The following is a 19,947-nucleotide window of genomic DNA, read 5'->3' as shown; positions in this document are numbered from 1 at the left end:
TATTAGGTTCTGGCATTCGGGGAAGTTTGGTCGTTGCGAAATTTTAATTGGATGAATTGTTTTTTTTTTATTTGTAGTGTTGAATCAAATAATGGTGAATTTGATGCTGTGTCTGAGAGAAAATTGGCCTGTTGATCATCATTATTTTAATGGTAGTATGGAAGGCTCTAAGCATCAACAACCATGGTGCGATCCATTTACCACGTGGACAATTTTGGGGGAAGGGGGGGGGGTGTCCATGGTTCAAACATTTTTTTTTTAATTCATATGAGCAATAGTTTACGCGGAGGGAGGGGGTATCCAAAACTGGCCAAAATTTGTCCACGTGGTATATGAACAGCCCTTATGTGGTCGGTGAATGCAATAGACCAATGCAAACTCTAACTTAACCTCATTTATTTTGACAGTTCACAGAGCTTGTTTACAAGGTTTTAGAAAAAAAATCGATGAGGGGAAAATTAAAATTCATATTTTTAGTTTAAAATTGCTGTGATCCGAGTATTTCATTGATATTCTTTGCATTTAGCATGAAATCAATCGCAAAGGACATCTAAATGCGAATAAAATGACCAAACAATTTTATCGGAAGCTTCGCTGGAGACTAAGTCCTGGTAAAATAGCTCTGTGAACTGTCAACCTACGTCATCATGCACTGGTCTATTACTTATTGGTAGGTAGGTGGGCTGGAAGAAGAAATTGTTATTGACTGTGTGATTGTTATTACCTATCTCCGCTCGTGTTCCTTAAATTTTTGTTCTTATCAAATGTGAGGAATCATTTTTGTTTGAGTCCAAAACCTTTTGTTCGAGTTATTTGACAGGATTAATCAGCCGATCGAATTCATATAAGTAAGCTTTTACACAAATTGCCAGTTTATTTTTTTTCACACAATTTCCCAGAGTGGCCCATTGTGCATTGCTTTTAGAGTGACGGCAAAAACTTTGCCGATGCTGAGCAAAACTGTGAAAATAAACGCCGCTGCTGATGATTTTTGGACTGATGCACACTGCACACCTTTGAAGGGAAACGGGGTTGAACTTATTTTGACCTCTAAAAAATATTTTAGAGCTGTGTAAGTGTAGCCATTGCTAGAAAGCTAATCACCATTACAGTCGCTGCCGCTGTCTTTTCTCGTACTATCATCGGATAGATAGTTTTTTTTATCTTCCAAAAAAGAGTTGCGTTTTTCTTCAGCAATCCTAGAAAAAACGTGATCAAGGAGTATAACTGTCGCTGAATAGCGATAATTCTTTGTCCTCATCTGCAGATGATAAAGACTGTTGCATTCCATTCTATCTATAATAAATATGGTGAGGTAGGGTAACAGTACCAATAGTGGAGGTATTGGTAGATCCACTAAAGAAAATATTTTTTTTTAAATTGATAATTACATAACATCTTACCCAATAGATAAGCTAAATAATTTGCTAACAAAAATGAGATTGGTGTTATTTAACATCAACAACTACCAAATATTGCTTGCACCACAAATGGGTACACTGTTCCTTTAGTGGTGGTGAAAATAATTTTGGTTCCCATAGTGGTTCTATCCATTGATTTCTTATGAGACTCACCACTATTGGTATAGTGCAAAGGAGTCAATTTTATTAAGGAAAATCATTGTTTTCAATAGTTTTTCAAGCGAAATCATAGGATAAGTTGCATTTAACAGGATATTAAAAGCACGATGCATCAAGTGGAACCACATAGAAAGTATAACTATGAAAAATCTAATTAAAACCCCACTACCTCCACTATTGGCGCTACATTCACTAAGGGTACGGTTACCCTAATTCAGTGGTCCCCAGCATGCTTACTATCAAGGGCCGCATAGAAGTTTTGAGCTGTTGAAGTGGGCCGCAATATATTTGCAAGATTTGTTTTTCAGTTTATATATAACAGAATATTGTAAATTTGAACAAAATATTTCAATCCGGTGAATCATTTTCAAATAAAATATGTACTTGTAAAGACATTTCATTCTACAGATTTTATCGCCGTAGCTAACTTGTGGTCTATAGTACCGTTTTTCGCGGTTTTGAGAAAAACTCTATTGGGATTCTGAGCAGCATCTGCTCGAGATTCTGAGTAAAATTTGTTCGCGGTTCTAAACAGAATCCATCGGGAATTCAGAACAGAGTCCGTTTGGGATTCTAAACAGATTCCTTTTGAGATTCTGAAAAGAATTCGTTCGGGAATCTGAACAGAATCCGATCAGAATTTTAAATAGAATCCGTTTGGAATTCTATAGAGAATCCATTCGCGATTCTGAACAGAATTCCGATCGAGATTCGTGGCAGAAATATTTCGGAATTTGTTTGAAATTTCAAATAGAGATGGTTTAGGATTCTGTTCGAGATTCTGAACAGAAACCTATTCAAGGTTCTGAAAATGTCAATGGTTTTCCGAAAAGAATCCATTGTTGGTAGTCAACGTTTTTTCTGGAGGTAATAATCCACCAAATACCAGTTCAATTTCTCCAAAACCTTATTTCGAAAAATAAAAGTATTCTTATTATGGAGCAGTGTATGACAACATTGTTTTTACCTGTAGTTCAACCTTGAGTTCCTTCAAATTTGCGATTAACCTTTCCGTCCCCAACGTCTGTATTTAAATACACATTTGCTATTATAATAACCTGGGGCGATAATACCGAAGCATATTTGCTGTCGGCCTGCATATCATCTATGTATGAAGTTATGCATTTCATGAATCATAATGATAAAACTATTCACGATGTATGAATAGTGCTTCAACATCATACTGATGTAAAGTTGACAAGTTCCCGAGTACACCGAGATATTGGGAATGATAAAAAGCTTTTCCTGTCATATAATGCTTATCTATCATTAAGAGTCTCGGCTTCGTTAAGTGTTATACACGCTTGAGCCTGTCAAATAAATGAAATAGATAAAAAATATAATGCTTATCAGTGGGCCACATGTAGTGTATACTAAAAAACCTTCGCGGGCCGCAGGAAAAGGCTTGGAGGACCGCATGCGGCCCGCGGACCGCACTTTGGGGACCACTGTCCTAATTGTTGTGAACTTTTTAAATTTTGATAGTTTGTATGTTTCAGAAGTAAAACACAAAACATGTCAAAAGATGGTTATGTTTATGTCAAAACATTGATAATTGATACATCTTTTGAGATTTTGAGTTCTTACCAATAATGCTTTTTAGCATTGCGTTCGAATGCTTCATCTGCGACGGAATGAACAAACGATGAAGTTGACGCTACGGAATACGCATTTTTCCGTCAACCAGCCTCATGGGCATGTTATAGTTTCGCCACTGATAAGAGCTGGAGTCTCTACCAATTTGCATATGTAATGTCCTGTCAGACCTCGTAGAATAATGCGGTGGATATTCGACCACCGATTTTTGTTAACATCAAAGTTGATTAACGAAGGATATTGCAAAAATCTGGCTATCGGATGCAGTACCATTATTTGTAAATATCTGCTTGTGTGCTGAATGATCTTTTTTTCCGTCATAGTAATTGTTTGTCAAAATAACATCAACTTTTTGCTCGTATTACTTTCTCGTATGCAGGATATATCGGAATATATCCTTGCACTTGAGATGACTTGCAGAGCTCAACATTCTACATCTAATAACCATGATTTAGGTGTCTAATGCGACTTACTTGCTAATGTCATATATTTCGAGATTGTTTCTAACGTTTTGTAATAAATAAAGCTTGCTTCCACGGCATACAAAAACAAGGCACTATCGGCACGTACGTAAACATTAATTTTCACTGTAAACAATTGACGTCACTACTATCGCTGCTCGAGACGAAGCAAGCCAACGCTCTACGATTGAGTTTGGCCTTCTTTTGCACTCGTTCATTCTGCGATACCAATCACGTCACTTTTGAACTGTCATTCAAGGTACGAGCCTACCTTGATTATGTATACACCCGATTTTTTTTTACATGGGGGATGCGTTCCGTGTAAAACAAGTTTTTAGTTAAAAATTCGAAAATCCGTGTAAGAAAAGTTTTATGATTTCTTGACGAATCATGCAAAATGGAGCAATGCAGCAAGCAATTTTCTAACAATAATTCTGTATAAGAATCTACCAAAACCTGTATAAGAACTGGGCATATGCGAAATTGTTAGATTTTTATTCAAAAAATGTGAGAAAAGCTTACAAAATTGTTAGTTTCTTATACAATATTTGTATAAGAATCTAGCAATTTCGTATATGCCATAGATAGTGGAATATATAGATGAGCGAAGATAAATCCTCTGTCTCCAAACGAATTGTTAAACGTGTCTCCAAACGAGCATGACGTCACGATTTCAATAAAAATATTAAGGGGTGTGATGTCATATGCGCCTGGTACACGGTCAAAAAAACGAATCCAACCATGCTTTCGCTCATATATAGATTCTACTATCTATAGTTTATACTCATTGTAAATTCGGATGAGTATAAGTGCCAAAAAAGTGTTTTCCCTATACAGGATTTCAAATTAGTAACATAACTTTTGAGCCCATAGCCTGCCCTGGCTAATTTTCAATAGGAAACAATTAATCAATTTTTTGGGAGACAAAGTTCGCCGGGTCAGCTAGTAGTATATATACCGCCGGAAATAAGTATAAAGACAAGCATGTTTTTCATACATTTTCATCATGTTTGAGAATCGAAATCTCGATTCGTAGCGATTCGATTTGGCTAAAATTTTACTAGGCACCTGTTTTCCACTTGAACTTTCGATCTTTGAGTGAATTGTATACATCTCTAATGATTTTGACCTCCGAATCTGGAAATAATTATAAAGACACCACTTTTTTATATGGGGCTCCATACAACAGACCTGTCTTTATAATTATTTCCAGCAGAAACGCGTATAAGTAGAATATATGCATAAATATAACTTTCATTGAATAAAAATATAAGTCATTTTAGGCCTGCTGGCAAAAAATCAACCCAATCGAATCGCTAAGAATCGAGATATTGACTTCTCAACATGGCCATTTTGTATGGAAACCGAGCTTGTCTTTATACTTTTTTCCACCAGTGTATAAAGATCCTTCTATTTATGAACTACCAGCACCATCTTTGTAATGGGAAGATTTAAGCTTCAACTAATTTTAAAATCAGCAGTGAACAAATGTTGAATATTATTATGCAGGCATTTTCAGCGATATTCCACAGTATTTTAACAAGAAAAGTTCTTCGTTTATGATGCTGAACATTCTGCAATCGATTACTGACCGAACATTAGGTTCTATTATGAAGGACCGAACACAAGATGCTTAGTTGCCCAGAGGAGATTAACCGCAAAGTTCTCAATTGAAGAAACCTAAAACTGTTAGGATTAGTTTTAGATATTCCTATTCTATTCTAGGTATGGCATGGCGGCCGCTTTCTGCCTCACATATTCAAGAAACATGAATGATGCGTTCAAAAGAGTTCGATGGGTGCTAACTTGTAGAAAAAAATCAGAAGATTTGCATTTTTTTCCTAATCCTTTTCTAACAATTCTTCTGATATCTTCGACACCTGTATTACTGTAACTCACGCATTTCATTTCAATATTTACATTATTTTTTTCCAAAACATGGAGGAACATTATAGAAATTGCGGCTATCTCAGTCTCAAAGTTATTAAACGGGTCACGTTTCATCCTGATCGACGTTTCGGCCATAAGATGTGGCATTTTTCAATGGATAAAATTGTTCAATTGTTTTTGTCCTAGTATATAAAGGACGAAAACGAGTGACCAATTTTTCCCTTGAAAAAGGCCACGTCTTATGGTCGAAACGTCGATCAGGATAAAACGTTAACCGTTTAATGGCTTTAAGACTGATATAGCCATAATTCTTACATGAAAATTGTTTCCAGTCGTCTTCAATACCAAACTAAATCATGGAGGAAAATATTTCAGATCAGAAAGCAGAAACGCAAACGTGTGCAACGTTTTGTCGTATAGGTCGTACAGTCGTTTGGCATAATGGTCATTTGGCATAACAGTGGTTTAAACACCGACTTCGGAATTAATGCAAAATATGCTGAATCCTGCATAACTACTGTTATCTGAACATTAAAAGAGAGGTGCTGGTTTTCATGTAGTTGTGGGATACTGGTTACCCTATGAAAGGGATGTAAGCCATCACACGACGCCAGCACACTTCGGCACCCGATGAGCTACAGCGGATAGGCTCGTAGGCTCGACGGTATGCGGACTCGTCTCCAACGCTGACCGGCGTAGAAGCCGCACACACAGGTAGGCTACTCCGCATGGAAGCAAACGCATTCCGCTGGTCGGTTCGGCTGGCGTGGCCAGCCAAATTCCATAAGTAGTAGTGAATCGAAGAATGTACATAAACATCTCTTTTGTATACTGGTAGTCTCCATGATATTTTTATTCTGTCTATTAAACTCTGTCTGTCTGTTAAACTCATCATCTTTCTGCCACTTGATCAGAAAGAAGATTATTCTCTTTACAAAAGACAGAAACAATTAAATGACGGAAAGGCCAATAGCGAAATTATAAAATCATTATTTTTTATTACATAAATGTTATTACATATTATGTCATTTCACCGAAAAACCATTAGGCCGAAAGTAATTTGGCTGAAAACGACGAATTTTGCCGAATAGTTTGCCGCTAGGGGCTGTGCACAAACCACGTAGACCAAATTATCATATTATCAAACCCCCTCCCATCTAGCATACTTTCGTGGACTTTTCCAAAACCCCTCACCCCTCCTTGAAGTCTACGTAGACTTTTTCAAAATTCAAAAAATGTCATATTTGTTGTGCACAACAATGTAGTTCAGTTATTTAAATAGAGCAACAAAAATCAATGTTTAAACAGAACAAAATCAAACTAAACAAAATACAACAAAGCAAAAATCAATTTGATACAAAATCAAAGTTAAACCTGTGTCTACGGCCGCTGAAACTAGATATCGAAATCAACTGATGGAAATTCTGGTAGATTCGATCTCTCTTTGCGGAGTGGCGCGTGCCACCGAAAGTTTTGCATCGGAATGCCACTATTTAAAATCTACAACCCCAGTGATCTATAATTTTCCACGCGACTTCAAATATGTAGAAGTTCAAAGAATTTGAAAATTCAAAATATTTTCCATACGTAATTTCAGCATTTCTGCAAAATATTTCCCGTGGAATATAAGAATAATTTTCCACGGAAGCTCGATGAATTTTTGGTCAAATAATATCCCGTGGAAATTTTGAACAATTTTCTTTGGAAGTTCCAAAGAATTTTCAATGGCAATTCCGAGAAAATTGCCGTAAAAATTCCGAAGAACATTTCAAGGACATTCTCGGGGATATCCAAAGAATATCTCGCGGAAATTCCGAAAATATGCTAAAGAATTTCTCGCGGACTTTCCCGATTTTTCTTTTCGAGGGTTTTTCGCGGACACTAAAAAAAATATCCTGATTGATTCACCTAGCGGTGATTTTGCCTTTCTCGTACATTAGATATACAGTCGACTCTCTACATCTCGATGTTCTCTATCTCGATATCTCTCCCTATGTCGATGGTTTCCTCAGTCCGTTCAATTTACATACATTTGGACTTTCTACATCTCGATAACCTCCCTATCTCGATATCTCTTTATCTCGATGTGTTCTGATCATATTTTGTTCAGGATTCACTTTCCTTATGTCGATAAGTTCAAATTTTTAGGCTACCAGACCATTTTTGGACAACAACAAACACATCAACAACGCAGGAAACGACGTTTGTTTTGTTGTCGTTTTCATAGCAACGAGCTTTTTTGGATCTAGTAACCATTTCAATTTTCCTTCCATTCCTCGATATCTCCCTATCTCGATGGTCCCTTCAATATCGAGATGTGGAGAGGCGACTGTATTAAAAAGTTTTGATGAGATTTTCTTAGCGTGTTTTGTTGTATGAAAATCGTATTTTGGCCATAACTTGTGATCCCATAGTCCAATCTGGCTAATTTTCAATAGAAAACAATAGGAAACCATTTCTCGTAGAATGCAACTTCTTGCAAGCAAATCGGTTCAAGATAAGTTCCTAAAACATGAGTGACATACACACACACAGACACATCATCTCAATTCGTCGAGCTGAGTCTATTGGTAAATAACACTGTTGGTCTCCGGCCCTTCTACAACAAAATCGTCTTTCGATTGAATATATAGCCTTTTCGTTACACTTTGTGGTACGAGAAAGTCAAAAATCAGGAGACAGTCCCGTGGAGATTCAAAAGAATTTCCTTTGAAAGTTTTGAAGACTTTTTCTGGAAAATATAGAACATTGACAAAACGTTGACATTTAAAATCATTTCCGAATTAATTCTAAAGAATTTCTTGCACAATTTCCAAAGAAGTTTCTGTAGAATTTTGAAATATTTTTCTCTGGGATCTTCAAAGAAGGAAATAGGAACAGTTTTCCGAGACTTTGTAGAAAACTTATAACAATTTTCCATCTCTACACAGAAGAATAACCTGGGGAAATCCAAAATAGTTAAAGCCGAAGTTCAGACGTCTTCTTCAGTGGAATCCATAAGATTTTTCTGGAGAAACTTTCCTATTATTGATCGTATTCAAAAAAAAACAAGTCTACGTAGACTCTTGGTACATCCCCCCTCCCCGTCCTCTTTCGTAGACAACCGTAGACTTTTATCGAAACGACCCCCTCCCCGTTGAGGGTCTACGTGGTATATGGACAGCCCCTTTGGCGGGAAATGTCTTTTGGCAGAAAAAAAACCATTGGCCAAAAATATCATTTGGCCGAACGGGTCATACTGTCAAATGTGTGATTTGGTCGAACAACTCATTGGCGAACGGATCATACTATTGTAAATGTCATTTGCTGAACGAGTCATATGGCCGAAAATGTTGTTTGTCACGAGCAATAGTGAATGGAATAACTTTAACGAGATTAATGGTAATTGAGAAGTGAGAACAGAGACATTTTTAGTCGTAAGATCCGTTAGGCCAACTGACATTTTCGATAAAATGGCCCTTTCTGCCAAACGACCATTTCGGATAAAATAACTTATTTGGCCAAACGGCTTTTTCGGCCAAATGGCCCTTTCGACTGCTCTTTCGACCGAATGACATTTAGACCGTTTTTCGTTTTCGGATTAAGAACCGTATTGAACTAGCCGAATTTTATTTGGCCGAAGCGATTATTTTTTTATAAAGCATAAAAAATAACCGTTTTGGCCAAATTGAATTGGGTTAGATGACTTTCGGACTAAAGTGTTAATCGGCCAAATGACTTTTGTCCAATACAAGAGAAAACAGTCTCCGCTTTTTACTTTAAAAGATGCATTCACCCGGTAAAAGGTAAACAAAAATGTCGAGAAAATGCCCGAAATGAGTACATATAATGAATGTATAAAGCGGTATGATACCATCTAGCATAGTTCTATTAGAAAATGGTATTTAGATATTACTCGTGGAATTCAGGAAATAGTTAAATAAATTTCCGATGGAATTTTCAAGATTTTAAGAAGAAAATTGGAAACAGAAAAAACTTGATATATAGTCATGAGACCAGTGCCAGTGTGGAGGAAGTCTATTTTATTTAGTTAATTCGCCTTCGCATAGTCTACTTTTAGTAAAACCATACAACAAAAGACTTGATCATGTTAAAACAGAAAACGGGAAGTATGAATATATCGTTTTGACTCAAATCCCGAACAAACTCATATTCCGAACACTTGATACAGGGAGATTTACAAACAATTGATCTATAAAAATATGTTAATTCATAAGCCATAAAGACCACTTCGGAGATGTGCTCAAGTGTTCGAAAAGTGTGCCCAAGCGTTCGGAATATGAATCAAAACGGTAAACAGATTTAGCATTTTTGGAATTCCTAGAAAAACAAGTGCACTATCCGAATACGATCCAATCCACATGAAAAAGATACACCAAGTTTCTTATTATTCCTTCAAGTTGGAATCAGCAAATTTACAGTTCTTTTAAAGTGGAGAAAACCCTAATATGTATTATATACAGTGACCGGCATAATAAAAAGCCCACTCGCCGTTTTTCATACAAAATGGTCAACTTTGGAGATCTAGATCTCGATTGCGTATAAACCAATTTTGCTGAAAATTTGACCAGAGCTCAGATATAACTTGATTTTTACCACACCTGAGTTTCGACCATATTGTATGTGGTTGTAAACTGATGACTTATTCAGCAAAAACGCGTATTTTGGCAATACAAAAAAGTATGCGGAATATACTTGTACACTAAGAGTTGTAGTTTTCAAAATATTATAAAATCAATTTTTTGCTAAAAAAATCGTTTTGGTATTTCCGAGATAATTTTTTACCCTATGAATCAATATGGTCGAAACTTAGATGTGGTAAAATTTAAGTTATATCTGAGCTCTGGTCAAATTTTCAGCAAAATTGGTTCACACGCAATCGAGATCTAGATCTCCAAAGTTGAACATTTTGTATGAAAAACGGCAAGTGGGCTTTTTATTATGCAGGTCACTGTAAGTAAGTTAATTTAATTTGAATCGCTCGAAATCTGGTATCCAACCCCTTAGCTAATTCTTACTTTGTTCACTGCTGTTAATCTTGATTCTAATGTCCACCTTATGTTCACTGACTGATATAAATCTTTCTTCTCGGGAAATTCCTACTGCGTCGACTTTAGTTAGTTCTAAGCCAGTCAGTGGTGCTCAGCATTTTGGGCGATTTTTTCATTGATTTGCTTGTCACACATTTAAAATGAGCTTTCACCAGTTAGTACTTGGACTTTAGCTTTTAAATATATCCATCAGCTAAGGAAATTTGTGCGGGCCGCACCTTTTTTTGCTTTGATTATTTCGTCTGAATTGTGTTAGAAGGGGAAAGAAATTAAGGGGAAAAACGCCCAAAGTGCTGAGCACCACTGTTCTGAGCGATCCTGCTTGCTACAAAACTTATCACAAAATTCAGAAATCGATTTAACCGCAATTTAAGGATAATCCTCACGGAATCCAAAACTAAATGCACTCGCGTTCTTAAGGGCACCCCTTTCACAACAACTGTCATTTTTATTGTTTCAGGTTTGCTGTGTCGCAGCATGCGTGGTATACCGTGGGGCATCGAAATCCGTACACTTAAGCACCTTAGTATATAAAAATGTCATTAGAAAATAGGAATCGAATGTAAATAAAACGTTTGTCATTGACACAGGCGCATGAAGGCTTCTATTTTTGAAGTGTTTCACATTTACTCATTAAAAACTACGGAAAACATGATAAAATAATGAATTAAATCAACTACTCCTGACTCGAAATCCGTCCACCGTGGACGGATTTCAAATCAAAGGATCAAAATCCGTACAGCTATTTCTTAACTAAATATTTAAATTGAAACAGTCTGATTGACTAAACTACCATTGTAAATAGTTCGATACGCACCTTGAGAACCGATCCCTTCGATTTGTTTTCCGATTATCTTATGTAATGATTTGCAATTAGCAATAAAACACAGTTACTTTTGGTGCAATTATGCTCTACCCGAAAACAAAATGGCGGCACAAACTCAGCGTATGGTGGGTGGAGATTTGTTTTTGATTTTTGTTGTTTTAAGTTTAAAGCCTTCTTTCCAATTCTATGCCTTAATAGCTTAGTGTCCGAACAGGATAAGATTTATTATTCCTTCATTAATTACCTTTAACCTCTTCTAATTTATTGATATCTTATGAGGTGGACGGATTTCGGTGCTGTACGGATTTCGGTCCCGCACGGTAATGAAAATCACATTTGTGCGTGGCTCAAGGTTTGAAGGGGGTGCCCTTGAAAATGCGAATGCACTCCCAACACGAATGCAATATTTGTTTCAGGAAACGAGGCATAGTGTATGAGAAAATGGTCAAAACAAAATCAAATTGAGGCATTGCGCCAGGAAAAAAATTGTAAATATTTTCCAAATCAAATTATGATGAATTATTTGCAGACATTATATTTGGACTTTTGGAGCAGCTGTGGCTAGCGTGAGAAGTTTTTCTCTACACTAGTTTCTTTTACATGTTTTGGGGGAAAGTCCGGAATAATATCTTGAAGACTTTTTCATTAATTAATAGTGGTATTTTATTTTAGAAACCCATCTTGGAATTCGTTGGTAGGTATAGCCAAAAAATCTAACAGAACGATGAATCTTGAATAAACATTAGAATGTATTCCTGGAAGAAATTATGATTGTATTTATGACGAATTTTATTCGTCAGTAACAAATTAACGAAGCAAAAGAGTTGAAGCAGTGCATGAAGACGGTTCTTCTAAAAGGTTCAGAGTAATTCATGGAATGGCATCGAATCCTGAAGGAACTGGAGAAAGAATAACTCTTGAGTAATTTCCAAGATAAACCTCTACCATCGCTATCATCAATTTGCATGCAAACATGCCGATTGAATCCCAAGAAACATACCTATGAAGATTTGAGAAAATATCAACCGTGTCTTAAGTTGAGTCCCAACAGTTAAATCAAAATTACAATGAAATTGCTGCAGAGGAGGAAGTTTGAACGAGATCAAACAACTTCAGCTACAACCAACTCTACCTACAGCTCGCTTCCCATTACGACAATTGTCACACACAAGTCTAATCTACTCTGACATTCCTGTCGCACCTGCCCTACATCTCAATCCACTCCCAGCAGCGTTTGAAACGTCTTAATCCAATTTCCGAAATCGGCACCATTGAACAAAACAAACAAGCGGCTTCCGGAATTGTCACACTTGCCTGCAACACCGGTCGACATCGTCGTCGTCGTCGTCGACATCACCGCCACCACCACCGCTGCTGTGCTCGATGATATCCACATACGAACCAGCGAACGTTCACCTATGGAGCCCCGATGGTTCCGCCCCCACAGTTCCAATCGTGTTAAGAGCACATATAAATTACACCCCACGTCGTTATCGCCGTTGCCGTCGTCCTCGCCCCGGACGACGACGGCAACGAGGACGGTGACTTTGCGCCGATTACCACCGTGCCACCGTGCAGCCAGCCCAGATATCCACTGCATCACCAGCGAGACTACGATCATATCGAGGGCGGGGGTAATAATGATTACAATTGATTCGTTCGCATTACACAAATGCCCTCTAGTCGGTCGATCCGTCCAACTACACACGGGCTGGCTGGCTGACAGAGCAGATAGGCGACTTGACTTCCAAACAGATGAATGATGAACTGGAGAAAAGTAATACAAATGAGGCTCCTTAATGGAAGCGGTGCTGCTGAGTCGACAGCGTCGACTTCCACAGCGCGGTGCGCCACAGTCCAACCAACCAGGAAAGCGATGAGTGTGCAGGAATGAAGGATATCATCACGCTCGCGGTTTGCAGTAGTTCGTCCGACGAGCACAGGCCGTCGTTGTCGTCGACGGTACTGGGAAATTATTGGTTGGCGGGGAGTAGTCATCAATTTGTAATGCGGGAAGGTCCGGCGATCTCTTGTGGGGTGCTTTTAAGCCCTCCTTATGATTCATAACCATTTTTTTTTGTTTCGTGCGCGCCGCCGTTAATTGCCGGATTGGGTGCTATCGGAAACTACTTTTCGATAACCGAATGGGATTACCATCGACCATCGTCATTGGTTTGGTCCGGACCGGATCGGTGCGCTGCACGGTGGAAAACACGTAAACTTAGTTATGTGCACCAATGTTCTTGATTGAATTCATTATGGTGTGCACGGCATTCAAAAAACAAGGTAGGCTTGTAAGGAAAATGACACTACATAAGTGGGTACAAAAGAAGGCATGCTGAGATCGTAGAGCATCGTCTTGGTTCAGCTTATGCGAAAATAATAGTAGTGACGTCCCATGTTTACATTAAAACCGATTGTTTACATACGTGCTGAGCCTGTCTTGTTGTCTGCATATCGTGGTTGTGTGGTTAAAAGAACGAAGAGCAGAGTAGTGTAGTAAAAAGAGCTGTGGAGATTGTGAGACATTCGCAATCAGAGCTTTAAAATAATGATTTATTTTCGTATCTAGGTTCTTATCAAAAATCAATTCCAATTTACATTCAGTGTAGAATTCAATCGGATTATGAATGAAACCATGCTCACACCATTTCATGTCATTGCAAAAATCGTAAGCCTGGACAAAAAAACAAACATAATTACACGCAAACAAATTATAAGCTACTTTAGCTACGTCTTGTCTAGCATTTATGGGCCTGTTGATGGTCGACATCAAAGCTCAAGAAATAGGCTTCTTACCTAGAAGAAGTAGAGCAAATAATCGTCTTTGAATAGTGATAAAAACCGAAAATTAATATAATCATGGTTCGGTTTGCAATTCGATTCATCGCATCACACGGTTCGACGAGTCCGGTGAAAGAGACACTCATCACGAAAGGGTCGTCTTCCGTTGTCTTCGATTGGAACCTTCGAAAGCGAAGGGCATCATCTGGCAGCCGAACAGCGAGCAGCGGCAGTGCGATCAAACGGTTCCAGATTAGAGCTAAGCGCGCGCGAAGGCGGGAGAGTGGGAGACGATGAAGAAATTAATTTCTTTGTTTTAACCTCTTTCTTCTTCACCGTCGCCGTTGTCATCGCGTTCGGCTATCATCGGTGCGGTAGTCGTGGCCGTTTCGAACAGTCAGCGTTTGAGCGTTTCTTTATTTTCTATTGGTTTACTGCATCGGAGTGAGCGATCGAACGGCAGAAGGAAGATGAAGAAACGATTGGATAGTGGGGCGGAAAGCAACAAACAATCAATTAGCAGGCACTTTTTTCTGTCGTCTCTTTTCATTGATTGGTTCGTCGTCGTTCGTTACCGAACTGATTGGAAGCGATGAAAACGAATGCAAGAATGGTGTGCGGTGTCGAGTCGCGAAGAGTACCTACTTATCTATTTAATTTATATAAAAGATTCAATATTGTATTTGATCGTCGGGGAACAACTAAAATTTGGACGTTAAAAACCCAGATCAATCCACTTTGTAGTATTGTTGCCTTTCCGGTGTCCTAAGAAGGCGATGAGCATCAGTGCCATAAATTTATTTCTACTATTCACGTTTTGAAATTAGTATTTTGGCCATAACTTCTGATCCCATCGTCTGATTTGACCAGAGCCTAAAATATTCATCTTCATGAAGCAACTTCGGTCCGAATTTTGACAAACATCGCATGAATATTCAAAACATAGAATGACATAGTCAGACGACTACTCCACGAACTCATTCATTCAACTGTCACTGAATGTGTTTACTATGTGCAGAAAAAACATAATTATCATTGTTTAGGTTGATGTTTACCGCTGAAAGTGCCTCGCGGATGAAAATCGGATTCAGTCCTGTGAGATAAATCACTTTACTCATTTGAAACGTGTTCAGATTTCAGATAATTTATCAATTTGTAAAATGTGCATAAATATTCAATGACTAATATTCAACTGAATATTGACTGTCCAGAGCCGACTATGAATGTGTCGGAAGTGAACTGACAAATGAAGAAAAATGGACTTCACTAAAAATTTTCGATTATTTTACACTCTGGATTTGACCAATTTTCAATAGGAAACAATAGGACAGGATTTTCTCTCAAATACAATTTGTTACAAGTAAATCGGTTGAGAGACGTTTTTTATGCGCTTTTAGCACAAGAAAATATATTTTCGCCATAACTTCTGATCCCATAGTTTGATCTGGATAGTAAACCATGGGACAGAATTTCCCGTCGAATGCAACTTGTTACGAGCAAATCGGTTGAGGGTAAGTGCCTTAAAAACTGGCGAGACGGCACACACACACCCAGACATCATCTCAATTCGTCGAACTCAGTCGATTGGTATATAACACTATGGATCTCCGGGCCTCCTATACAAATTATGTTTTTGGAGCGTATATATATACAGCCTTAACTCATAGTTTGTATACAAGAAAGGCAAAACGTGGCAATGTACGGATGACACGTTGCAACAAAGTACGAAACATAGTACGTATCAAGTTCAGTTGGGAATGAATGTACAGAATAATAAGAGAGCCGCGTAACAACCAGAAATATTTCGTAAATTGACGTTTAATACGATGCTCATATTTTAATCATAAAAATAATCGTAACAACAAACAAATCGTAAATTCAAATCAGATTAAAATTCCAGTATCTTGTAAACTTTGAGCAAATATAATTGAAATACAAATAAATATACATTAAAAGTTTCATGACGGCTGTAAGTACATAAATTAAAGTTCATTTTCACTTTAGATACTATTTTACATGTCGTTTAGTTTTCTTTACTATTTTCTGTGTATTGTGTGAACAATTAGATATTCATGTTAGACAGAATTTGTATAATTTTGTTTTTGAGTAAATTAATGTAAGCTCGTCAGCTGTACATTCCATTGAGAAACCGTGTGGATCTCTTTTCAATATTTTGATACAGATTTATTTTGTTCCACCCGGGTTCATATGACTACGTCAAACCGCCAATGTCGTGGCAACTGATGCGCAAGTTATTTGTGTGGTTTCCCATCGTCACCGTGCGGCTTTCCGCCCTGTTCCGTTGGAATACCTACTACTGGCGAACAATTTACCTACTCTGTCGCAGAGTACAGATTCTAGTCGAGTTCTCGACTTCTACGCTGCTGTTAGGGAAGGTCACAGCCACACCGCGAACTCCAGTGACAAAAGAGTGCATAAAATTGTTTCTATGCAAGTGGAAAACTTTTCATCATCGGAATGGACTTCACCAGGGTTGTACTCGTAGCCAAAGGAATGTTTCACAACGATTTCGGAAGTTTGCTTGCGAACAACTGCGGTGTCCTCTGCTGCACCCGGTGCATAGATGCAAATGACACCAAATTTTAGAACCCATAAAACATCCAACTGGACGTGTCACACTATTCGTAAAACTATTCAATCCCTGTCGTATCGATCTGCGTGCGGTGGCTATGCTCCACGGGTAAGGGTATGCGATAACACACTTTTTCCTAACGAAACGAAACGAAACGAAATTTAAAATGTCTATGTTGATTCGGATCGAAACGAAACGAAATATAGATTTCTTTCGAGACTTCGAAACGATACGAAATCAAGGTTCATTTAATTCGAAATTTTTCGAAACGAAACGAAATTTAGATTTTTTTCCGCGGAATTTTTATTGAATTAGTTTTACATTATGTACGCAATTCTGATTCCACTTTTTCGGAGTCTGCTTTGCGAAGGTCTGTTATGCGACCAAAAAAGTTATAATAACTGAAGAGGCAATCTATGATAAATCGTCACATTCTTGCCGCATATACCATTGGCAATAAGGCAATACCCCAGCATTTGTGCCGCTTTCAAAGGAATTCATCGTGGAGCGTGTGCTCCCGAATTTTATCAATTTTATATCAGTTTTATATCAGTAAGTATAAAAAATAAAGAAATTGTGGGATTTTTCATATACGGATTCAAATTTCAAATTGATATTACTAGATCAACATTTGAAAAGGGCGTATTTGCCAAAAAATATTTCTTCTTATTCTTCGTCTACATGTATAGCATACATTTGCTCGCTAGAAGAATCCTGTGCACCTTTCTAAAATGCACAAAGATATGTACTTCAGATTGAATTTCACAGACCCATACTGCCGCTAACCGCAAGTCGAGCACATCTGTATATGGGCGTCCATATACTTGCGGTTGGCGGCAGCATAGTCTTATATACAATCAGCTCGACAAACTGAGCTATTTTGTGTGTTCTTGGCATATGAGAACAGCTGTTATGGTCAGTATGTGCTGAAAGCAATTTTAATGATCTTTCAACCCGCTCTACCAAATTCTTACTGGACAAAGTTTTATTATTGTAGAATTGAATAAATTCACTCAATTAACTGTTGCTTATTTTTCAATGAATACAAAAACAAAACAAGATGACAAGATGACTCAACATGGACACACTTGATCTCCCACAGTTTGGACACACTTGATCCCGATATTGCATATATTAAGGCGTTTATATCGTCGCATATTATTGTATTGTATGTAACTAATTATTCTGTTAAAATTCTTTTCTAGTTAAAAAGTATAAATAATTTTAATTTCTCTTCAATTTTGTCAATCAAACAATACACGCGTAATTTAAATTTCTCAATAGGCTTATTTTATTAACCAGAAAAAAATGTAGTTGAACATGAACATACTTAGTTTTGATTAGTTTTATTAAATGCTTTTTAACATTATTTTCAATGAAAAAGAGTGTAAATTAAGCTTTGACAATACTCAACAAATCACAGGGCTTAAAATCAGTATTTTTCGATCTGGTATTAATTTTTTTCTGTTTGAACTAGGATGAGTTTGCTTACAATCATTATTTATGTGTAAATCTTTTGAAAGAATGTTTAATAATAGGCTCATTCAACATCTTTTGGTCAGCCGTTTAAGAGAAATCGCATTTGTGTAATAATAACACGCACTACAAAAATGATGATCCGTGACAGTAGCATATTGATGTATGAAGTCATCATCCTGTTATGATCACGGTTGTGGTATTGATAGTAGTCTGGCGATCTCGATGTACCGTCGTCGGGAGAGGCAGTGGGTCAAGTAGGGGTGAGAATGGACACTGTTTTAGCTACTTAGAATGCTTGTAGATTAGATTGAATGCATCTGAGGACAAGAAGACCAAAATATAAGAGACCTTTTTGAACAATTTTGCTCTACTACCTCTAGACTGCCGGTGAGAACGATGACTAATTCTCACCCTCAGACCCATTGTCACCACCGATGGCGGTATCACACTCTTTTTTATTGGTCCCAAAACAGGTACTCAGGGATATTTACCATTGGCCATGGCATTTGCAGTGTGGCCAATTTTCAGAGATTTAATAGAATAATAAGATTCAAAAATTACAAAGATATATGTATGTATCTATCAACCATTTTTGGTATCATAACTGAATGAATCACAAAGAGAGATCCTCTTGGGAACATCATGGTTGTCGTGATATGACTATAGTCTTACTATATTTAAGTAGAGTCTTTTAGTGGAGTGAATGGTTTGCAGATAAATAATCATCACCATGCAAATTTTGTTGCTATAGCAGGCATTCTATCTGTCCCTATTACTCTATTCGAGAACTAAAATACTTGCCTTGCTTAATACTAACAATATTTAATTTTCGCACGACTGATATTACGGCAGACTATGAAGAATTGTTAGGATTTGAGGCTGGATTTCAACCTTTCATTAGACTTGGAAGAACCTAAACATGTTCAGTTCATAAAGGGATCAATTTCCCCTTACATGGGGATCAAGTCTCCCGCAAGTTTTGAAAATGCCAAATTTTCTATTTTTCGGCAAAATCGATTTTTTGGTAACTTTGATGAACAAATAATTGCTTCCAATGACGTTTTTGAATAGCTTATTAAATTCTTTATCAAGTCCATCAAGAAGCGTGCAAATCTGTGCATTTTACATCGAGAAATATGCTAAACATCATGTGGGGTAGGGGTTCCATTCCCGGAAACGATTTCCCGGGAAATCAATATTCCCGGGATTCCCGATTCCCGGGATGCACGCTTTATCTTCCCGAATTTCCCGGGAAATTATTTTTTAAAGTATTTACCAATTTTTGGAGACGACTGCGATCTAATGTTTAAGTATTTGGAAATCCTTGTCCTATTTTGCAAATTTGATGAGGGAGTATCAATTATAGTTTTGTCTAACATCTTCTCACTGTTACCATAATGCAATTTCTATTTAATAGCGTATTTCGCTTTCAAAGTAGATTACTCCCTTTTATAAATAAGTTTTTATCTGTAGATGCTACAGTATTGAACGGTTTAACCCTTAAGCGTATTGAAGGGAGGCGAAGCAAAGCATAAATTGTTTCCATCGGTCGTTTATTTATTTAGTAGGCCCAATCACCGGGCATGACGAAGTCGAAATAAAAATCTAGTATTTGATGAAATTTCTCAATAGCAAGAACAAAGTGATTTAATTGTGCAGACAAATTTTCTCCAAGTCGCAGATATTT

The 19,947-nt window shown here is 37.4% G+C and overlaps 1 protein-coding gene across 3 annotated transcripts in view; it reads left to right on the top strand.

Annotated features, from left to right (window-relative positions):
• LOC134228116 (hybrid signal transduction histidine kinase M-like) overlaps positions 1-19,947 on the top strand; it is a 480,207-nt gene that overhangs the window by 1,523 nt on the left and 458,737 nt on the right. The gene's annotated exons all lie outside the window — the stretch shown is intronic.

This window comes from Armigeres subalbatus, chromosome 3 (genome assembly GCF_024139115.2).
Source record: "Armigeres subalbatus isolate Guangzhou_Male chromosome 3, GZ_Asu_2, whole genome shotgun sequence".
In the NCBI taxonomy this organism is placed as follows: Eukaryota; Metazoa; Arthropoda; class Insecta; order Diptera; family Culicidae; genus Armigeres; species Armigeres subalbatus.
The sequence above is the reverse complement of the archived record's forward strand: the minus strand, read 5'-3'. Positions and strand labels throughout refer to the sequence as shown.